This window comes from Oculina patagonica, chromosome 8 (genome assembly GCF_052425735.1).
Source record: "Oculina patagonica isolate OP01 chromosome 8, crgOcupat, whole genome shotgun sequence".
Classification (NCBI taxonomy): Eukaryota; Metazoa; Cnidaria; class Anthozoa; order Scleractinia; family Oculinidae; genus Oculina; species Oculina patagonica.
Window position 1 is genome coordinate 9,837,810 of NC_135765.1, and position 22,954 is coordinate 9,860,763.

A 22,954-nucleotide genomic window follows, 5' to 3' on the forward strand; every position below is an offset into this window, starting at 1 on the left:
TCGCAAGCAACCCAGGCTAAAGAAGGCTCACTGGAGTGCTATTTAGGCTAACCGGAGTGATAGTTAGGCTAACCGAACGCTATTAAGGCTAACCGGAGTGCTACTTTGGCTAACCGGAACGCCAGTTACGCTTACCGCAGTGCTGTTTAGTCAGTAATATTCTACACGAACTGAGTGTTACGTGGTATAAATATGTCATGAGGTGTCTCGCTATTGTGTCACTACATCAACTGAGTGCAGGATAGTTAGTCCCATTACACATTTCCGAGGTTAACAGCCGCTCTGTCATTCTCGTCCCCATCCCGGGCGCTGACCAGAAGGTTCACGGACACTGGGGACGACAATGCTGTTCTGTCAGTCAGGAATTCCTCAGCACCGGCTTGTACACATGCGCGATATCCCTCGCGGTGATAGGCTGTGAAGAGAGACGGCGTAAAGAACTGGTTGGCGGTCGAGGTACTCGGGAAACCTGAACAAAGCTTCCCAGAAATCCAGCGAAGAACATTCGAACTTGAATGACAAGCTTCACAGCAGCAGAACGTCAGCCGGTCAACTTCTTCTGCACGCAGAACGGGACCTAGACCCCATTCTCTCGCGTCTAGTTCCTCTCCGGTGTCGCTGGTGTACTGGTCCCAAGTTGTCTCCATGTCTGGTGGAGGCTTTACTCCGTAGGCAGGGTGACGGGGAGCAATGATCATTATCTTGCCTTTGCTGACTTCCAAGTAACCACCTTTCGGATTCTTGTCGTAATACCGAACTTTAAATCGATAATGCCTCTGCTGGTGGCCCCTCGGGACGTCCACGTACTTTTTTCTCATCTCCTCTATGACGTCACGACTCTTTTTTCCGACAAACTCACAGTGCAGTTCCTTTCTTGCTTGATCTAATGAGCTCAGAAGGTGTTTGGAGTAATCTTCGTCGCTTCTGATGAGGCTTCCATCGACGATGAGGATTCTTTTGAGCCTTTTTTTCAGCAGAGGCAGCAAACCAAATTTCTCTAGGCGCCCGGCTTCGCTGAGAAACAAGAGCGCTGGGGGACAGGGACCGACATTGTCGACTTGAAAGACCTCGCGTAGAAATCGAATGTGGTACAAATGTACGTGACACCATCTGTATAGAAATATAAGATGAAAGAAAGAGATTGGTACGGTGTGAGTCCAAAAAATCCAAGACGACTAAGACAACTGCAGCAAAATTTAGAAGGGAAGGAAAGACAACCAGAGTCACATAGTAATCAAAAAAACTTTTAAAACAGCTCGTCACGCATTCTTCTACCACGTACGTTACTAGGAAGCATTGCGTGACGAGCCCAAAAACCGTCTGAAAAGAATGCTGTGGTCAAACATACTGCGCGTGAAAACATCCAGAAAAATGAAATCACTGCTGCTTGCGTTGTCCAAATTTTTGAAATTCCCTTCTTTTAAACAACATCGTAAAATTTATTTGGACAGTTTTAAAAATCAACAAACTCTTGTAATACGATAAATAATATTACATGTAAACGACTGCATGGATGTATGACGGACGATATCACAAGGGACTCCTTATGATTTACACCCGATATGAAGTTACAGCAAGAGACTGAGGCATTGTTACAAGTTGAGTTTAGCAAACGAGTTTTTAATACAGTACTGCGTAGTGCTCCTTTGCCACTTTGACTTATTTTTATTTCTCTTTGACGACTTTCTGACGACTTTCATGTGAACTGGCCAAACAAAGTGCAAAAAGAACAGTGAGAGGCTGCGTCGGCAATAGTCCAGTTCTGGCCAGACAGAGAGAGGGCCAGAACTGGACTATCTTCGACAATTGTCAATCCTGCCTCTCCCACTTCTTGCATTTTGATTGGCCAGTTGTAACAGAAGCCATCAAAAAGCTATCAAAAAGTTGTCAAAAAACTTGTCACCTGGCAACGGTGTGGTGCGCAGCTAGGCCTGTCCCGATTGTGCCTGCAAACTTTGAGCAACTTTTCAACATCACACGACTGATGGGACAAAGAAAAAATCTGAGTCCCCGACAGGAATCAAACCCATGGCCTCTCAGATAACGGTTGGGCGCTCTAACCTACTGAGCTACGAGAGACTCGTGGTGAGCTGGACCATTTACTAGGTTGATATGTGACACGCGTCCTGCATACTGCTAGGATCAGCAATGTCGAAATCATCAAGTACCATTTTATTTGAACACTTCATCTTTATTATTTATTACCGAGCTCAAAATTTACCATCTTTATTATTTACTACAACTTTCCATCTGTCGAGCAACTTTTTTTCTTCAATTCGCGCAACCTTTTGCAATTTCTAGACCGAAATTTCTGAAGATAGTCCGAGTGCTGTTGGAAGGCCAACGAACGTTTCCAAAAATTTTTTTTAACTTTTCCGAAGATTAGTGAAATTTGCCGAAGATTTCCGGGGAAGTTCAGAAGATGCTTCAACTTTCAGATCATTCAGCATTAAAAACTGGTCAGTGAACATGACGTCATCAGTGTCTTTATGATTGTTCTGTGTGAAAGAAATTTTTGTAATTCAACAAAAGTTGGCCTTAAAATGTTATTTAGATATTTCTGTTGTAGTTAAATTGCATGAACATGTTTAGAAACCTTACCATCAAAGACAAATTAGCATTTATCTGGGGAACTTTTGTTCTTTAAAAGCAACGTTCGTGTTTTTTGGAGCAACTTTTTTTAGCAACCTTTTGCCAGTTTTGGCATTCTAGTCGGCAACTTTCCAGCAATTTACGATCACAATCGAGACAGGCCAATGCGCAGCACTGTAACACTACTACTGAAAGGCATCATTACATATTGAGCCCGCGAGAATGATCTGTGGAAGGTGAAAAAGTAAGGAAATTGCTCGCAAACAAAACAAAACTTGAAAGTGAAACAATTTCGGTTCTTACCTGACAAATTTGTCAAAGAACCATGGCGGTTCACCACCAGTCGGCATAATGGCAATGGCGAAAAATACCAGCACATGTGCCACAAACACAGCGACTACGTAACCCTCGGCTTTCGTCATGTTCCAAGGAGATAATGGGATGACAGCAAGAAATATTACAGAGAAGGCTGCGATACTTTGGATTTAAACTGCTAAAATCTGAAACAAAGAACGAAAAATAGTACATCATGTAAAAAAAGAAAATTCGCGGTTATTAAAGTATCAATGAGAATTCTAATAAGTCTAGAAAGGCCCAAATTCATTCTTCAAGGTGTGAATAAATATAATCAATGGTTTAAAAATGTAATGTTCCAAGTAACATTGTCAAATTTGAAAACGTCTGCCATACGTTGTCAAAGTTTTAGGCCACAATTGCCCTATCCGTTAGTAGCCAAACCACCTTTGGACACTTTCCATGACTAGTACAGTACATTTTAGCAATGCCAGGCCACTATGAGTGGATTTCTTATCATCGCCAACACCTTCATTGCATTTTCAAGTAGCACTAAATCAGAGCAGCAGAACGTCAGCCGGTCAACTTTAATGCTTCAGTCCGACGGCTTCGTGGGTTTATTTGAACCATTCATTTTAGCATAGCCCAGTATCTGACTATTAACAAACTCACAATCTGATTGGCCACAAGCTACTGTCGATTGAAAGAAGGCCCTCAGAGCGCACGTAGGGTTTTTTAGGTGTTATGTCATTTTTTGTAGCCACTGGATTATACTCAGACAATTTGATTAGTTAAAGAATTAGCAAAGCGCTTCACTGTTTCTTATTCGACTGTCGATCTACTATCTTGAAAAGCCAGGGGGATCGGAAGATAGTACTCGACAATTTAACGGAGAAAATAGAGCAACCATTCATTTCCTTGATCGTTACTTTGTTGTCATCGTCGCTGCGGCATTCGTCATCACCACCAACATCATCATCCTCATCATCATCATCATCATCATCATCATCATCATCATCATTAACCACCACTAAACTATAGGAACTACAGGGCGTATAATTGTAAACGATGCTTTGATGCGATCGGATTTAGTATTCTATGCATTGCCCTCGTTTCTTACCTTTGAAGCTAATTCTTGCCTAACGCACCCGAATGAATCATGTGGATTGCTCCTGATACCTTTCCTGAGAGTCAATCCCAAGAGAACCTGGAGATCTCTGAATGGTTCTTCTTGTTCAGGACTTAACGCCATCACGGCAGCAGACGTTACCATGGCATCCACCAGGTTGATGTTGCATGGAAACAGTGTATCTGCTACACCAGGCTCTCCCGGCTGGTGATCGATTCGTTCATTTTCAGTTGGTGAAAGAGCCATGACGCTGTAGGAGGGTTCTTTCAAGGACGGTTTCTTGCGCCAGTATTCAACTGCCACGTTGCTGATGTATTGTGGTTGGACGTGTTCAAGGTCAGACATGAGCAAAGGGTGCTTGGTAGGGTCATGCTGGTGGCGGCAACAAGAGAGGATTGGAAAGAAGTCTCGGCAACTGATTCCTTTGCAGCCAAGGGATCCAACGCTCTCCTTTGTAAAGAACGATTTCTGAAGCCTCCACTTGAAAATTTAAAAAAACCTCAAGTCAACATTTAAATACTTTTTAAGCGGTGTAATGCCCCTCCCCAAGAGGGACGCAGTATCTTTGCACGCGAAAAAAGGTGATTAACATCTCTGGGATAATTTCCGATGGCATCTTTTTTTATTCGAGTAATCAAAATATCAGAAGTTTTGGGATGAAGTTGACTTGGCAACACACTCAAATTCTGAGATTTAATTGGTCTGATCAAATGGAAGCCATCAGAAGGTTGACAAAGAGAAACCAATAATTTTTCAAACACTTTCTCGACAATACACTCAGAGCGTTCGTATAGTCTCGCCGAATTCATTTACTGACACTAATATGTCATTATCATCATCATCATCATCATCATCGTCATCATCATCATAATAATCATCATCATCTTCATCATCATCATCATCATTGGAATCCTCCACCGTACACTTTCCCCTCGCCTATCACCAACTTTTTTAAATGGCCAAAAGTAAAAGCAAATTTATTTAAATTGACTTACGTTTTTAGGCATCAGACTATTAGTGCATAAACAACAGATTGTATGCATTTGGCGGTGACCAGTTGAAATGGCTAACGGGAATGATCATTTATAGCTCGGGGGTGAGGGGAGAGTAGACTTTGACGGGGAATACAGCTAAAAAATGTCGTTTTTTCGCGATTTTTGGCATGTATGACTTTTAGACCGATCACCCATGATCCCCTTATAATCACGATTATCACCACTATTTTGGGAAATCGGTTTCAGAGCAGACAAAAAAATGCCGCCGAGGTCTATATATTACACCCGGTTTTTGAGCTCGCTCAACTCAACCTTGATTTTGAAAATCGCCAAAAAAGATCAAACACTTATAACTTCGTCATTTTGAACAGACAATTGCTCAAATTTTTACATGATATGTATATTTGTTTGTTGTTTCTTTACATTAAGTATGACGTCACAATGTCACGTGGTTACTGCATAGCAACTAAAAATTTAACGAAATGATCACCTTTTCCTTACCGAGGGGAAATTCCACCGACGTATAACTGAATCCAGTGGCTTTACTTTTTGGTATATCAGATAAACTATGCTGCAGATTTTTAGAACTCTTAAGAAGGTAGACATTCAGTTCATTTGACGAAGGCTAAGTCTTTTCGTTGCCTGGTAACTTAAGATGAAAGAGGCTAAAACGAGGGGAGAGACGACCTTTTGCTAAAAAAATGTACTGTTTTTGCAAGCTATATTCTTAGCAAAGTGCTTTAGTGGCACTCCTCATAAAAACCTTTCTCGAAAGTTCAATTCAAAGGTTGACTTTCCATGCATTGAAAGCTTTACCAAAAAAAATTGCTTCTGAGATATGGAAGTCAAACTTAATTGTCATAGTCTATATGATTCGAACTTTGTCCGGACACCGTACCTCACCGATTTCACTGAAATTTGGCATGCAGTCTTGTTTTAGGGTCCTAACTACCAAATGGATATTAAAAAGTTTCAATTCTTTTTATTTTGGAAAATATCGAGAAGGCCGATTTGAAGCGTCTGTGACGGCTCGCCAACATGGCGGATCGAAGGTGTTCTTGTTACTTCGACACTGAACCTGCCGTCACAGTTTCTCGATCATACTTGGTATAGTTATAAAGAACTATCTTTCTTCTTTCTATATATCAAAATAGATTCGGCAAATGTTGAGTTTGGATGATCAACGGCCAAGAAGTTCGAAGGTATGTTAACGATGTTTTGAACAGTCTCAAATTTACTACAAAATGAAAGGCTAATAACTCCACTGTTATCTCGATTTAGAACTAGCCATTTACCATGAACAAAGCTTGTTCATTGGTTAATTGATTCCATTAATAAAAAAATTGGGGAAATGTAACCGTTAAGAATAACAAATTATGGAACCTCTAGTAAATTGGCCATTTCAGCGCCATTTCAGCGGATCAGCTCATTTAACAGCAAATAATCGGGAGAAACATGAAAGGGTTACAGTCGTTTATAATAAGCAGTTTCCATGTATTCTTTGCTTATCTTAAACAAATACATAATCTTTGCCAAAGATATTGCGATTTTTGAGCGTACGATCGTTTCTCAAAATTTTTATGTCGGCAACTTTATTTTATTTGTTGTCGAGATTATACGCTGTTGTTATTCAATATTCGTTTCACAAGAACTTCTGTTGCTCGCATTTCCCAAATCACTGTTTAAGAAATTGCCCATTCCGTAACAGGGTCATTCTTACTTTTTCTTTAAAAATTACTAGGAAAGCAAGAATGTCATAGAACGGTTTTATACTAGTGAAAATACCTGTCAGACATAACTTCAACTGTTCGTGTTATCTGGCTGTTTTCACAAATATGCAAATTAAGGAATTCTTAAAGTGTCTATCTTTAACTATTTCACGCTTAAAGATTCCTCTAAATCTTTTCGCCTACCTTTTGGCCAAACGAAGTTTTGTGTCTCCAGGCAGAATGCTCGTTATCAGCAATGAAAGTCGAAGAGATACAGAAGCTCGAGTAAAATTCTAACTGCTGTGAAATGAACATCGTTTGAGCTTGAAGTTTATTTATAGATTGCGCTCGAGCTCCGTTAATTAAGTTTATTCATTTGGCGATCAGATAAAAATCAATGAATGATCAGAGTTATTAAAGTCCATTTCTAAGCACGAGAGACACGGAAGTTTGTTTCAGAAGCATTTATGCATAGAAATACCGGTTTATTATTGACTGACGCGGTTAAAAAATACTCGGCTTCTAGCGGTAAATCTGCATTTATAATTGCTGGGAGTTTGGGGTTTTTTTGGTGTTGTTGTAGGAAGGCGGGGGAGGGGGGTGGAAGTGGTGCCTCCGAATCTTCTTTAGATCTCTGACACAGTGGTCTGAATGTTGAACAAAAGAGCTCATCTGTTAATAAGCATAATGCGAGCTGATTTTGAAATGAACATGACTTTACGTTTGTGTCATCAGTAATTATCGTGTTCGAAGAAGGCGTGGCTTACTCGCGGCAAGAACAACATAATAACAGTGAGGCTAACACATTTTCCTCATTGATTTGAAATGAATTTCGAATCAATTCTTTTTAGGGCAAGTTAAAAGACACAAGTGTTTTTTGTCCAGATTTTTAGAAAAAAAAAGCAGGTGAGAACTTGGCTGTTTTTGTTATCTCGGACTTTTTTTTTATTAAAGTCGAACCTCTCCATAAGGACACCTCTCGTGATGCGTCATGACTTACATCACGTATGTCCTTAACGCCGACCTAGGTGAAGAAAGGGACTACCGTAATTACTCGAATAAGCGCCGCGGCGCTTATTAAATTTTTTACGCCTCCAGTGCGGCGCTTATTCGAGGGCGGCGCTTATTTGAGGGCGGCGCTTATTAAAACGTTTGACACCACAAAGAATCTAATCCTTTACATTTATTAAAATAGGGTCCCCTGATTGCCAAAAGTCGTCTCTTGCTGAAGATTGTACTGAAGAATGTTCAATAGAAAAACTGAGCGGTAAAACAAGCACTTTGAACTGCAGAACGTCGCTTTTGATGGAAAGAAATGTCCAAGTTTGTTTAAGAGTTGCTTTGTAGTTCTGTTTCTAGTTAAACAGATTTCCTTGAATAAGCGCCGCATCGGGACTGCGGCGCCGGGGGCGGCGCTTATTAACTTTTTTGTCCGAAATGCGGCGCTTATTCGGGGGCGGCGCTTATTCGAGTAAATACGGTATGATAGTACAGAAGCTTTCCGAAGAACTCAACGCAATATCCCCCCAAAGCTCGAACCGGGATTTAAAAATCTCAAAAAAGTGTTAATATGAATTGTAAATCCACTCATAGCGGTCTGGCATTACTAAAACCTGGAGAGAGAAAAAGACAGTGGGCAGATAAATGAAAGCTGCTCGAGAGTACGCTGTTGAGCAGATTCTGTGAAATTCCCCTTTTTATCCTTTTCTCTCATAAGCCCTTCCAATTCAAGGCCCATATATTTCTTCCAAGTCAACTGTCAAAGTTTAAGGCCACTTTTTTTCCTACCAGGTTACCGTCTTGAGAGTTTTAAATTTTATTAAATCTTGGTGACACTGTCCCTTTAATTCATTAATGTAATTCAAATCAGTTTATAAAAACGTTTTTCAGAAAACAAGAAGTTTTTTAATTTCGCTTTAAGCCACCGCACCCTAACCACGGATATAAGACCTACCACATTTAAAAGCCCACATTTCGTACCAAACTGTACAACCCCAGGGCTTATACAAGCAGATTTTTGCACTTTCTTACACGGTTGGGGAGCGTGATGGCCTAATAATGGTCACTGCGCTGGACTCTGGACCAAACAGTCCTGGATAGAGCTTTTGGGGGACAATGCATTAAGTTCTTTGGAAAGCCTCTAAACTCCCAGAGTCCCTTTCCTTAGCCAGGTGTAAAAATGATTACCAGTCAATCTTTAGCTATTCGGGAAGGGAGGTAACCCTGCGATGGAATAGCATCCCATCCGGGTGGAGTAAAAAATACTCGTTGTCGCTTCACGTTGCGGAAACCGGTATGAGCTCCGGCCTGATGGGCCACTAGGCTCGTAACCTGCCTATTGAGAGACCTGACGGAGAACTACATAAATGGACCGGGCGGCCATAAATTTTTTATCGTGAATTGAGGCGCGGCGCTCCCACATTAAGGGGTGACATGGCATAACGAAGAGTAATTGATAATCCAATCTCCGAACTGTTCCAAATTCAGGCCAATGTGTAAACGAACAAAAGAGGATACGAAGGCACCACTTCCACACCCCGCTACCCCCCCCCCCCCCCGAGCCCCCTCAAAAAAAAAAAACACCAAAAAACACCCCAAACTCCCAGCTATTATAAATGCAGACTTACCGCTAAAAAAAATCCCGGTATTTCTATGCATAAATGCTTCTGAAACAAACTTCCGTGTCTCTCGTGCTTAGAAATGGACTTTAATAACTCTGATCATTCATTGATTTTTATCTGATCGCCAAATGAATAAACTTAATTAACGGAGCTCGAGCGCAATCTATAAATACACGTCAAGCTCAAACGATGTTCATTTCACAGCAGTTAGAATTTTACTCGAGCTGCTGTATCTCTTCGACTTTCATTGCTGATAACGAGCATTCTGCTTGGAGACACAAAACTTCGTTTGGCCAAAAGGTAGGCGAAAAGATTTAGAGGAATCTTTAAGCGTGAAATAGTTAAAGATAGACACTTTAAGAATTCCTTAATTTGCATATTTGTGAAAACAGCCAGATAACACGAACAGTTGAAGTTATGTCTGACAGGTATTTTCACTAGTATAAAACCGTTCTATGACATTCTTGCTTTCCTAGTAATTTTTAAAGAAAAAGTAAGAATGACCCTGTTACGGAATGGGCAATTTCTTAAACAGTGATTTGGGAAATGCGAGCAACAGAAGTTCTTGTGAAACGAATATTGAATAACAACAGCGTATAATCTCGACAACAAATAAAATAAAGTTGCCGACATAAAAATTTTGAGAAACGATCGTACGCTCAAAAATCGCCAAATCTTTGGCAAAGATTATGTATTTGTTTAAGATAAGCAAAGAATACCTGAAAACTGCTTATTATAAACGACTGTAACCCTTTCATGTTTCTCCCGATTATTTGCTGTTAAATGAGCAATCTATAAATACACGTCAAGCTCAAACGATGTTCATTTCACAGCAGTTAGAATTTTACTCGAGCTTCTGTATCTCTTCGACTTTCATTGCTGATAGCGAGCATTCTGCCTGGAGACACAAAACTTCGTTTGGCCAAAAGGTAGGCGAAAAGATTTAGAGGAATCTTTAAGCGTGAAATAGTTAAAGATAGGCACTTAAAGAATTCCTTAATTTGCATATTTGTGAAAACAGCCAGATAACACAAACAGTTGAAGTTATGTCTGACAGGTATTTTGACTAGTATAAAACCGTTCTATGACATTCTTGCTTTTCTAGTAATTTTTAAAGAAAAAGTAAGAATGACCCTGTTACGGAATGGGCAATTTCTTAAACAGTGATTTGGAAAATGCGAGCAACAGAAGTTCTTGTGAAACGAATACTGAATAACAACAGCGTATAATATAATCTCGACAACAAATAAAATAAAGTTGCCGACATAAAAATTTGGAGAAACGATCGTACGCTCAAAAATCGCCATAACTTTGGCAAAGATTATGTATTTGTTTAAGATAAGCAAAGAATACCTGAAAACTGCTTATTATAAACGACTGTAACCCTTTCATGTTTCTCCCGATTATTTGCTGTTAAATGAGCTGATCCGCTGAAATGGCGCTGAAATGGCCAATTTACTAGAGGTTCCATAATTTGTTATTCTTAACGGTTACATTTCCCCAATTTTTTTATTAATGGAATCAATTAACCAATGAACAAGCTTTGTTCATGGTAAATGGCTAGTTCTAAATCGAGATAACAGTAGAGTTATAAGCCTTTCATTTTGTAGTAAATTTGAGACTGTTCAAAACATCGTTAACATACCTTCGAACTTCTTGGCCGTTGATCATCCAAACTCAACATTTGCCGAATCTATTTTGATATATAGAAAGAAGAAAGATAGTTCTTTATAACTATACCAAGTATGATCGAGAAACTGTGACGGCAGGTTCAGTGTCGAAGTAACAAGAACACCTTCGATCCGCCATGTTGGCGAGCCGTCACGGACGCTTCAAATCGGCCTTCTTGATATTTTCCAAAATAAAAAGAATTGAAACTTTTTAATATCCATTTGGTAGTTAGGACCCTAAAACAAGACTGCATGCTAAATTTCAGCGAAATCGGTGAGGTACGGTGTCCGCGAACTTTTAAAAAAGCTCGAAAATTATGGAGTATTACACTTAAGGCACCTCGGAGATGCCAAATTTTGTAAAAGACGCATTTTAAAGACTGTCAATCATCCAAATAAACAGCTTTACTCGTAGAAAAGTAATCACACTAGCTCTTAACAATCTGCTTACTAATATTCGAGAGTTCATTTCGGATTGAGCGGATTGTGACTTTGAAAAACAAATTTTATTCCAGCCCCTCCCTTATTTGTAAATATGGCGTCAACGAAATGACTTTGTGTAGCGGCTGAAAAAACCCAGCAATATATCTATATAAGGAATGCTTGGCGTGTTTGAATGGTATCCATAAGAGGAATAATCTAAGTAGATTTCAAAAGAAATAATCATGTTATGATTGACTAGGAAAAGCTTTTAATGATATTGAAGGGAGGGGGAAGTCGACCAGTTAGTTCTACCTGTAGTTGAAACTGACAAAGTTCAAACTACCAAAACTTTGGAACCAGACCACTGAGCGACTTGAAACTTGGCAAGCAGTTACAACACATCACATTCTTAATACCAAGCTAATGCAACTGGCATAATTTTGCTTGTTAAGCATTTTTTTGCCTTTTCTGCATATTTGGAAGTCGAGAAACCGCCATTTTCAAATACGAAAAAAAATTCGTAGAAAAATCAAAACTGAGCCGATTTCAACCTTTTTTCCACGACATCAAAGCTCTTTTAGTTTTACATGTAATGAAAATGTACTTTTGCTTGTGTGCATTATCTGTAACGAAATACCGCTGACCAATACTAAAATTGTGTTAAAAATTTAATATCTTTGACATTTCAAGCTGTTTCTTTCCAAGAATTGATAACATACCTCGAGATTTAGTATTTTTTTGGTTTCAAGCTTCTAAAAAAGTGAAATATTGAATCCAAGATTTTCGATCTCTTAATCTCTTTGAAGGTGGAACCTCACAAAATTGCGGTGATTTGAAATTATGCAGTTTTAGCCTTCTTTTAAGCGCTTACAAAAAATGCTGACTTAGCGAAATTTGCTGCCAATATTTACATTTTAGAGAATGATAAAGACAGTTCTAACTAATTTTGAAAGTAGCAAGTAAAAGAGCAAAGCAAAAAAAGATTTGAATGATACAAACCGATGTTTGGTGAAGGTCGACTTTCCCCTCTGTTTTTGTTCGAAATAAGCCGTGGTGAAGGTTGACTTTCCCCTCAGTTTTGTGGTTGAATTACGCCGTTTCCAGTCTACATCGGACAAATACTGGGACAGATCTCGATTAAGGTGAGTCACATGTTAATTGCTCTGTAAGTAACCTTTTGCTTTATAACTTATAACGGCAATAGACTAAGTAATCAAACAATCGTAAGTCTTATTTAAGTAGTCGGTGCATCTTACAGAATCTCCTTTCGTTTCACAGACAAGATTCTCTCGCCATATTTACAGATTCCGATATGCCAATTATGCAGCTAGCGTGTTGTACATTATCTGACGTTCAATAGTCCTACTAAAATTGCTCTTGCCTCATGCTGCATCAGATTTTATGCTACAACTGTGTTTCTTATATGATTTAGCACGCTAATTGGTCGTAAAATATTGCGTTCCAGCTGTTAATTAACATTACAACTACAAGGTAAAACCTCAAAATGGCCGCTCGGAAAAGAAGTTATAACACCTTCCCGCAGTGTAACTTTTTAGTGTCAGCGGTCGCACAAAGGTATCGTGAATGAAATAACGCTTGAAGGTTTCAGTAGTGAGCAAAATAGTAATCATATTTATTTCACCATCAAAAATATCAAATGTCCAATAATAGCTTATTTTGGCAGTATTTTTGGATTCATTAAAATGGCTTAAGAAGGTCTGGAGCGGAGTGGTGCAGTGTTTAGTTTTTAGTTAAATTTTTGTACAATTTATCGACAGATTATTTGTCACTGCCATCCGTTAATTTCGCAGATCTGAAATCACATCAGTTGAAAAACTCGTTCCATATTCACAAACATCACAGATCTGTTCAGTGTTGTTTGTCGCGTCAAGGTCAAGAAACCATTTAACTGCATGTGCATTTTGTAAATTAATTCTGTACGCTGGAACGGCTTAATTAATTCGCACTATAGAATAGTAGCTCTTATTTTTGTGTCGAAAATCTTGTGTAACCTCGTGGCTTCAAAAAATCACGAAACGTAGTAGAAAGTTGAACGGTAGGTCAAAAATGTCAAGCTGAAAGCACTAATTAAAACCATAATTACAAACAGATACAGATGTGTCAAGTGTTGTGTTCGGCGTCAGAAACCATTTCATTGCATGTACACTGTGTGTGCTATTATGAATTCATTCGTATATATTTTTTAGTTGCTTGTATTTTTGTGTCAAAATTTTTTAATACGTTACTCTGGAAAGCCGTTCCATTATTTTCTCAGTTTGTTTAGTTATTTTTTTGGTCATTCAAAAGGATCTCTCGCTTTTTTTTTGTCAATTTTTTTTTTCTTTTTTTTTTTTTTTATAAATCTCAATCTATTTGCCGCATCAGGAAGTCATTTCACTGATTGTGGCCATGGTAAGCTGAAATTGTGTTTTTGTTAAAAAAAAAAGGAAAGAAAACGGTCACTGGCTGCATTGCTCTATAAATACCTGCAATATAAATTTTGAGCAAGTTTTTGTTTTCTTTTTTTTTCGTAAATAAATAAGCCTTTGATGAGAGGTGGGGGGGGGGGGCTGTTATCCAGGAATGGGGCTAATAAGGAAGGTGATGTTCATCGTATATATTCTCAGCTTTCGGTGACCCTAAGACTTTGGAGTTTCGTGTTATGTTATGGCAAGAGTACTACATAATCTAGTAGTCTATATATTGGGTCTAGTGCTTTCAGATTCGGGTGTGGGTTATTTTCATTCATTCGACCAGCTGACAATTAAATTTTTCACTAGCAAATTTTGCGATCGATTTGTATATTAACATTCAACATGTTTGTTTTGTGAGCTTGTCTGTGAAAAACGGCCACGGGTTGCCTTTTCACTTGTCTACAAACTTCAAATTTCAACAGACGGTATTACGACTTTTAAAACATTAGAGTTAAAAAAAGGTCAATTAAAATGTGTGTTTCAATTGTTGTATTGCTCACTTTTTGAAAACAATGTCAGTTAGCAATTTATCGAGATTATTCAGAAAACGATTAACTCCAAACGAACTTCGAGTCTTGGTTGTTTTTGTAGCTCAGGAGCAAGACACTATAATTTTGTTGATGTAGTTTAGATGTTCAGCAAAGCGAAACACACTTCACAAAAAATAAATATTTTATTCTACTAAAGGTTGCAATTTCTATGGTTTGGTTCTCCCTTCGAGCGCACATAAATTGTCTGTGTAATATTAATCAACTTTTTTCAGTTTTAATTTGTTATCTGATTTGTTTTGTTGGCAAGGTATCACGGCATTTTCTCAAATATAGCATACACGCCAATCTGATTGCACGCGCTACAATGCTAGATGTAGATTTCTAGATTACGTACTTCTGGTTATGGCAAATAAAATATAAACTAAAATTGCAATAGACTGCGGAGTGTATTAGCATCACGAACTGCCGAATTTAGGTGTGATATTGTATGGTGATGGGAGTTTTACAGAATCCAAGTTTAAAGGAGGGGTGGGTGCCAAGATTGTGGGCCCAAAGCTTTTGTGACAAAAGTGTTCTGGTTGAATCAATTTCAAGTATTAATTTTTATAGAAACGTTCAATGAACAGTTAGAATTTTGCTTTGGTTCAACTTCACGTTTTGTTAATATTTATTGTTTTGTTACAAAATAAACTTACTACTTACTGAAAATAGTGAAAAATTTAATAAGCACCCACCTCGAATAAGCGCCCACTCTAAAGGTCCAAAAATTTTAAATTTGTTGAAAACAAGCAACAATTGAAACGACTATTGTGCTCCTGTTAATAGTTAAATTACTTAAATACGCTGAACAAGTGAAGCCAATGTTTCTGCTAGAGAGCTGGAATTGCAAATCAGTTTAATTAAATACCAATAACATTTACAAAAAAGTTAATTGTTGATTTAAGTTGTGAATTGAAGTTACACAGAGAGTTGGACCAAAGGCGTAAGTTTTTTTATTCCATTTTCACCATGCTACTTTGCAATTCTCTCAAGTATATTTACAGAAAGTCGTTACTTTCATTATTCAATAAATATTTACGATCATTTTTTGCTCACATAAATCGGTACTAAGCATTGCCTATAATTTGAAACAAAAAGAACAGCTCCTGAAAACTGTGAATTAATTAATTTTAGCCGTTTTATGGAAAAGCATCTGTGTACATTTTACTATGTTAGTTGCACTATATATAATGAGAGGAACCATTGTGTAATCCTTGGAAAGCACATTCAAATGACCTGGTGGGATGAAACATAAGCGTTGTGAATTTTTCCTGGTTCGACTAGCTGTAAAGATTGCTTTTCCCTGTAATATAAGAGAAGAATTGTCAGGGAAACTATGACAGTGAGATATGCACGTAAGTGGGAATGTAGGGGGGGGGGGGGGGGGTGTGTTTATGGAGAGCAAAAACGGCCTCAAAACACAATAATTGTTTTTCAAAGGCCATATCATCTATGTGTTATTAATTTGATAAAAGGATAAGGTGGTGAGCCATAAGTTAAAACCAGTTTTAATAGCTATATAAATTTTTTTTCAGTTTTGTGTAATTGGTAAAAGAGATCTAGAGTTGCTAACTTATGGAGGAGTACCTAAGGATTGTTGCACTAGGCAACATGGGGGACGAGACCGCTCTCAAAGATCTGGGTCTTGAAGGTATACAGGAGGTCAGCTTTATACCTCACTCTAAGCCAACAATGGAAACCATGAAAGCAGAGTACTCACGGGCAAAAAGAGTCACTATAGGTGCCCAAGTTCTAGAGGTTGGTTGGAGAAAATGGCCGTGGAACTGATGATGTTTCTAGACTTTTTAGCATCGTTTCTTTTCAAAAGCAAAATAAGTGTGGAGGTTGATTCCCTTGGTGTGGGACGCGCTCTACAGATTCGGATCTCCCATATAAAGAAATGGTACGATAGCATCGGGGAAGTTTCTGAGGAGGGACGAGAGCACCACTGCCAATGGCTGAGTGAATTCATTGGGCAGGCGGTAGATGGAGACCCAGAAGCTTTGCGTTTCTTCAGCCTGGATGAGCCACCAAGTATGGAGATTGGAGTCTTAAATAGTGCGCCGAATGTCACAACACTTAAAATGCATTTCAGAAGGGCTAAGGAGTGTGCAGCTGTCGGGGAATACCTGGGAGACGGCCAGTTGCTAGCTATTTCAAAATCCGTCATGGCCTACACACAGTACCTAGCGGAAATTAAACACCAGATGCAATTAGATGTACCGATCGACGGACAGGACGTTGCTAGTGGATTGTTGGCGCACATACAAAGCCTTAAAATGTTGCGGGAAAAGGTTGGACGACGATGGAATGGACAACATAGTGGTGATGAAGATGGCAGCAGTACCACTGACAGTGAAATCAGCCAACAAAACGCTGCTGACCCAGATTACGAGCCAGAGGAAATGAAAGCACCAAAGACCAAAGACCAAAGATTCTTTAAAATCAACACCGTCCCTGCACTTAAGGAAGCAGCCTCAGACCAACACAAACAGGCACCATCGATAGAGAAAGCAGGTTCAGGTGAAGTTCGTCAAACAGCAGACGAAGGGATCAGTAGCCAACAGGAGGAGGAGATGCAGAGAGACGCAAGAGCCAATGAAACAACCGGGGAGAAAAGAAGGCAAGCGGAGAAGCTAAAGAAGAGTCATCATTCGATTAAGAAGTGTCCGATCCCAAAGTGCAGCTATGAGGGCCCTAACCTGCTGAGGCACTTGCGTTCAAAGCATAAAAAGGAGGAGAAGGAAGTTGTCAAACTTAATTCAATCGCAAGTCTGGAAGGAAAGAGAAGAGGACCGCGGCGGATGAGCAAGGGAAGACCCAGACTTGGCCTTAAAATTAAATGGTGTCCATTTGAAGGATGTAATTTTGCAACTCATGTCCTGAGAAATCATCTCCAGAGACGACACAAATTGAAGAATGGGGAGGTGCTAGAAAATTACCTACGAATTGCGAGAGAGTACAAAGGTAAGCAGGAAAAGGACGAGGTCCAGCACTGCACAAGTTCTCTCAAAAGAAAACGGTCAGCGTCGAGAGAAATGTCAGAACCATGTGAAAAGATTATCAAGGGCGACAGCGACAATAGTATTGAAGTATACTCCTCCGAGCAGGAAGACACAGAAGATGACAAAGATGAAGATTGCCAAAATGGTGAATCACAGGTGGAATATTTTACCTCCAAAACGCCGCGCAATGATCGTCACAAGTGGTTAATAGGTTTTTACGACTACCTGCACTATCCTGATTGTGGAAGGAAAAAGAACCGAAACAGGCTACAGCATGCAAGCCACATAAAGACCATCCTTGAAGATCTAGATCCAGGAGGGACTGGTATTGATATATTAGCAGAGGAAGAGGGATACATCGTGTGGACCCAATGGGTGGATCGCAAAATGGAAACAAAAAGTTCTGGAACAATTAATGCTTACCTTTGCACTTTTGAGAAGTTTTTGGCTTTTGTCACAGTAGATCGTGTTCGCCCTGGAACTGTACCAACGCTTGGCCAGGACGTGTATAAAATCCTGCGCAACACTAAAGAAAGACTGAAAGGCTGGAGAAGAACAGTAGACCTGGAGATGCGACCTCAGAGAAATCAAAGGCTCTTAGATGAGTGTGACACGCGCCTTACAATCGATGATGTGGAAAAATTCAAAGGATCTAAACCTATGATTTCAGCAAGAAAAACTCTCCAAAAGGCTGCTGATGACATCCCGTTGACGAAAGATGAAATCTGTGAGGCTCGCGACCTTTTAATATGCCTCATCACAATTAAAACTGGAACAAGACCAGGCGCTCTGGAAAATGCCCAGCTCCATCACTATGAAACCATGCGCCGAGATCCTGTTAATGGGGACCCTGTAATGCTTATTCCTGAACACAAGCGATCCGTTGATGGGCCAGCTATGCTAGCACTGGATGATGAACTGGTAGAACTACTGTCTATTTACGTGGAAAAGATTCACCCGCAGTTTCCCGGTCCACGAGATGATTACCTGTTCTTGCAAAGCTCAGGCAAGCGATTTACAAATGGCACAATCAATAGGAGGCTGCCAGAGATGTGGCTCCGAAGTGGCGTACGACCGGACTTGAGGGTCACGGCAACCAACATTCGCAAATTCATAGTTACAGTACTGCAAGAAAACAAGACAGCTGGAGCAGATTTTGACGAGAGTGGGGTGCGCATTGCCATGTGCCACACCCAAAAAACTGCGATGTATTCTTACTTGCGAGAAGATCTGACCGCAGTTGCTTCTCGGGCAGCTCGGACAATAAAGAAATTCACAGACAGGTCTTCAAACGACCAGCCCTTGGACAAACAAGTAGACAAAGAGGATGTGGCTTTAGAGAAAGAAAGAAGCAACTCTGGTGCCAAAGCGCCAAGCCATTCAACCGAATTCAGTGAAGCATCTCGCGCACAGCAATTCGCAGACAAGTCGTCAAACGGCCAGCCCTTGCAAAAAGCAGCAGACAAAGAGGATGTGCCTGTGGAAAAAGAAAAAGGGAGCTCCGGTGTCAAAGCTTCGAGACCTCTCACCGGAGAAGAGAAAACACACATCCAAAACATATTCAAGGAAACAGTTAGGTTAAACACTGCCATAACTAATCAATCTGTGAAAGAAACAATGAAAAAAGATGCCAAATTAGCTGAATTAGAGAAAGTTGACGGCATGGTCAAAAAGATTGTCGATTATTTAAGAAATGTACAGAAAAACCAGCCACGGCAAGATCCAAAAGAACTACCTGTTACTAAAAAAAACAAGCAGGTAGAGAATTGGCTTATGTCGCAAGAGGGGCCTTCCTCTATAAGTACTAGCAAATCCACTAAACAAAAGTGGTCGGACGAGGACGTCGAAGCGATTGAGAAAGTTTTCACCCGTGAGTTTGGAGCGTTAAAGAAACTTCCACCAAGAGGCAAAGTAAAGGAATTATTCCAAACCGAACTGAAAGAAATTCTGGAAAGAAGAGAGTTCCTAAGCTGCTATAACAAAGTGAAACACCTTGTAGATTTAAACAATAGAAAAAGGAAGAAATAGAGAGTTTTAAGAACTTCTTTTTCATCAAATGATGCTAGAAAACAGTCAAATTACACAAACACGCAGTTTATTGCATATCAAATGATAGGCATTTTCTCTCTATATAACAGGTTTCCAAAGCAATTCAGTTTAATCAACTTTAAACGACTTTTAATAACGCCCTTTAGTTTTAAGGGCTTTCAAACCAAAACGTATTGTGATTAGCTTGCTACCAAGTTTTATGGGAGGGGTTCTGAGCTACTTTAAATTGAAAAAAAAAAAATGAAGGTGGCTCTGAACGTGCCACACATTGTTTTGGCGAAAAGCAGAACCTTGATATCTTTGTTACGTTTCGACAATGAAAAACTGGGGTAAAACGAACTCGTTTTCTATAAGGTTAAATTAACGGTGTTCGTTTAAACAGGTTATTCCGTTGCTTCGGTAACTTTTTATGTTAAGACCTTGTTTTGAAATGGGTAATTGTTTGATGCCATTATAATTGCGTCACGTGTAAGAACGTCTTACTAAAACAGCAGACAATGCCAAAACGGGTTGCCACCGTCATAATGGAGCTCTGTTGCGAGTTGAAGCGTGAACGTGAAAATACCCAAAACATTTTTGTGTCGTTTGAAAGTTGTATCGACATTTTTCTTACTGCTGTTCAACAGAGCTCCTTTTGCAGAAGGGAATTTTGGTGTTTAAAAAAGTTTTAAACACAAAAACGTAAAACCAGAGGAGAAGAAAAAGAAAAAAAAGGAATGACATCAGTAGAGGCAGTGATGTCTTTGTCTTTACATTATGGGCTAGCCAAGGGTAAACAACACCGCTGTATTTCATTGCAATGGAAATTTCGTGTCGTTAAAACATTACTTTGTTTAATCACATATTGTTGGGTTACATTGGCGTTCGGTTTTCTACTTCTACATTTTAATAGTTAATCTGTTTTCTTTTTTCTAATGTTTCTATGGCTTAATCGGGCTTTTAACTTAGCCACGTTTTAGTTTTGCAAATTGTATGTTCCAGTACACATTATTTATACTTTGATTCTACATCGTTAAAGGAGCCACGTTACGAACAACGTTCATAATAAACTCCGTCAGCTCAGCCTCAACCATCCTTGTTTGTTTTTGAGTTTTTATTACTTTGTTGGTGTTTTTCTACGTTAGAGAACTATTATTTTGAATTTTCCTTGGATTTAAAATTAATCAGAAAGATGACCTAAAATATCGTTACATGGCTCCTTTAAAACTGTCATTCTTGACTCAGTCAAATGAACTAGATGTTTTGAGTACTTCATTGTATTTTGCGCGCTCAAGTGACAGTCCAGCTAAGTACATGTAGGTTTACCCTCAAGATCAAAAGTTAAATATTTTAATCAATGTTAATGCATCAGAATTTTTCGCCAGGACGCTATTGAGTTTGTAATGTATAATTGAGTTAATTTATCCTGTTTATTTAAACGTTCGTTAGCCTTTTCGATATAAAGGTTAGGTCACTTTCCTCCTAGGCTGCGTTGAATTTTGTCTAGTTTAGGCTGTAGCAGGCATGCAAATGGAATTTCCTCCTGGGAAACCGAGGTAGAACAGGGCAATGGTGTTTGAAGGGAAAGAACTTACGTTGACTGTGTAGAGTTATTTTTAAAGGCAAACAGTCCATAATAGCTGTCCCAACCGCATCGCAAGCTTTGTTAAGAAACATAGAATTCAGCCAATTACAGCTTAGACAAGGGATCATTCTACGGCGTATATTAGCATTGGTTCCGTCTACAATGAAAATGCACTATTATAAAAGCTAATGAGCTAAGTTAATGAGTATAATAAAAGTGTTGACCAACCACTTGAGTGATTTTACTTTTCTGACTTGGATTGGAACCCAAAATCTACTACCAGGGATAACCATTCGAAATCGTTTAAAGTTAGACGAGGGGAACGCTGACCTTCTATGAGGGGAAAGTTGACCTAAGAGGGGAAAGATGACTTTTAAGAGGGGAAGGTCGACCTATGAGGGGAAGGTCGACCTTTGCCAAGGGGAAAGTCCACCTTGACAGAGGGGAGGGTATACCTGCGAGGGGAAAGTCGAACTTGGAGAGGGGGGAGTTGACCTTGTCGAGGGAGAAGTCGACTTTTTCCGAGGGGAGGGTCGCCATGATTATAATCATCATCATCATCATCATCATCATCATCATCATCATCATCATCAACAACAACAACAGCACGGTGCTATGACACCAATACTGTGAGCTTGGTAAGTTATAGTTTAAGTCACTTACTTGTAATAGGTGAAAATTGCCGTCATACTGAACATGCCAAAATAAGGACTTAACCAGATAAAGCCTCCAGAAATTAACAAGAGTTTGTAGAAAAGGTCCTCCTCGTAAGCGATACCGAACACCGTGGTCTGGTACACTCTCCACTTAATCACGAAGGCGTAAAAGTAGAACACAAGTGCAAGGGAAGCTTTCCTTCTCAAGGGCGGGAATCCGAGCCAGAAGAAGATACTTAAAACGATCACTAGGGCGTTGAGCCAGGAAGGAAGCACCTCGACAAACTGTTGAATTAACCACGGCAAAAATGTGAACATAAACAACACTCCAGTTAGAACTTGGAAGAATCGAGCAATGGAGCGGAATCTTATCGGACCGACAAGCTAGATGCAGTAGAACACGATGGACGCAATGGACAGCAGCAGGAACAGAACGCACTGCTGTTGCACTTCCGGGTCACTTAAGGCAAATTCTGACTGACATTGGCGTTCCGTAGCAGAACTGTTAGCGACACTTCCGGTTGAATTCAGGGGCACGTCAATGCAACGTCAATGTCGTGAACGCTCCAACGCTGTACCTGACACAAGGGATGACAACGCTGACAGTGAATAGCAGTAAAACAAGTATTATGAACTCCACGATGCCTTGTAAGGGCCTTTCAAAGTTGGAAAGGCAGCCAACTCTACTGCGCATATACTCAAAAAACTCTTTATGCCATTTATGGTCATGTTGTTGATTGTGTCTGTATTTCCAATCCAAGTAAGCAGCCGCTACGTAATTCCCGCCAGACACACAGCTCACGTGGTCGATTTTTACACCGCGGTGAAGAAGTCTCCTTAACACGCCAGAACTCAACGCGGCCGATCGAATCCCGCCACCAGAGCACGCGAGACCGATCCCCTCTTCAGGCATAATGTAATGATTCTGTTGGTCCTTGAAAAGCAACAGAACGATTTGGATTACTTTTCCTTTACTAATATAATACGAGTTACTTATGTCAATCTACGAGACCGTTTGACCTTTCACGCGGCTTGAAAGCTTGCTCGCGCGTATCGTATGCCGTTTATCGAATGTCACGCTACAATACCACGCAATCTTTGTTGAGACAACACAGGGAAAACATAAAAAAATGTAAAATAAAAATTACTTATTTATAGTTGTGCAAATCTACGAAGAAAATGTATTGTTTGCATCCTTGAACTACTTTATTTATTTGAATTCCATCAGATCAGTTCCTAACTA

General features: G+C 39.6%; 1 pseudogene; it reads right to left on the minus strand.

Moving 5' to 3' along the window:
• Nucleotides 1–254: 254 nt before the first annotated feature.
• LOC144664136 (uncharacterized) lies at nucleotides 255–22,624 on the minus strand (annotated as a pseudogene).
• Between the last annotated feature and the right edge of the window lie 330 nt (nucleotides 22,625–22,954).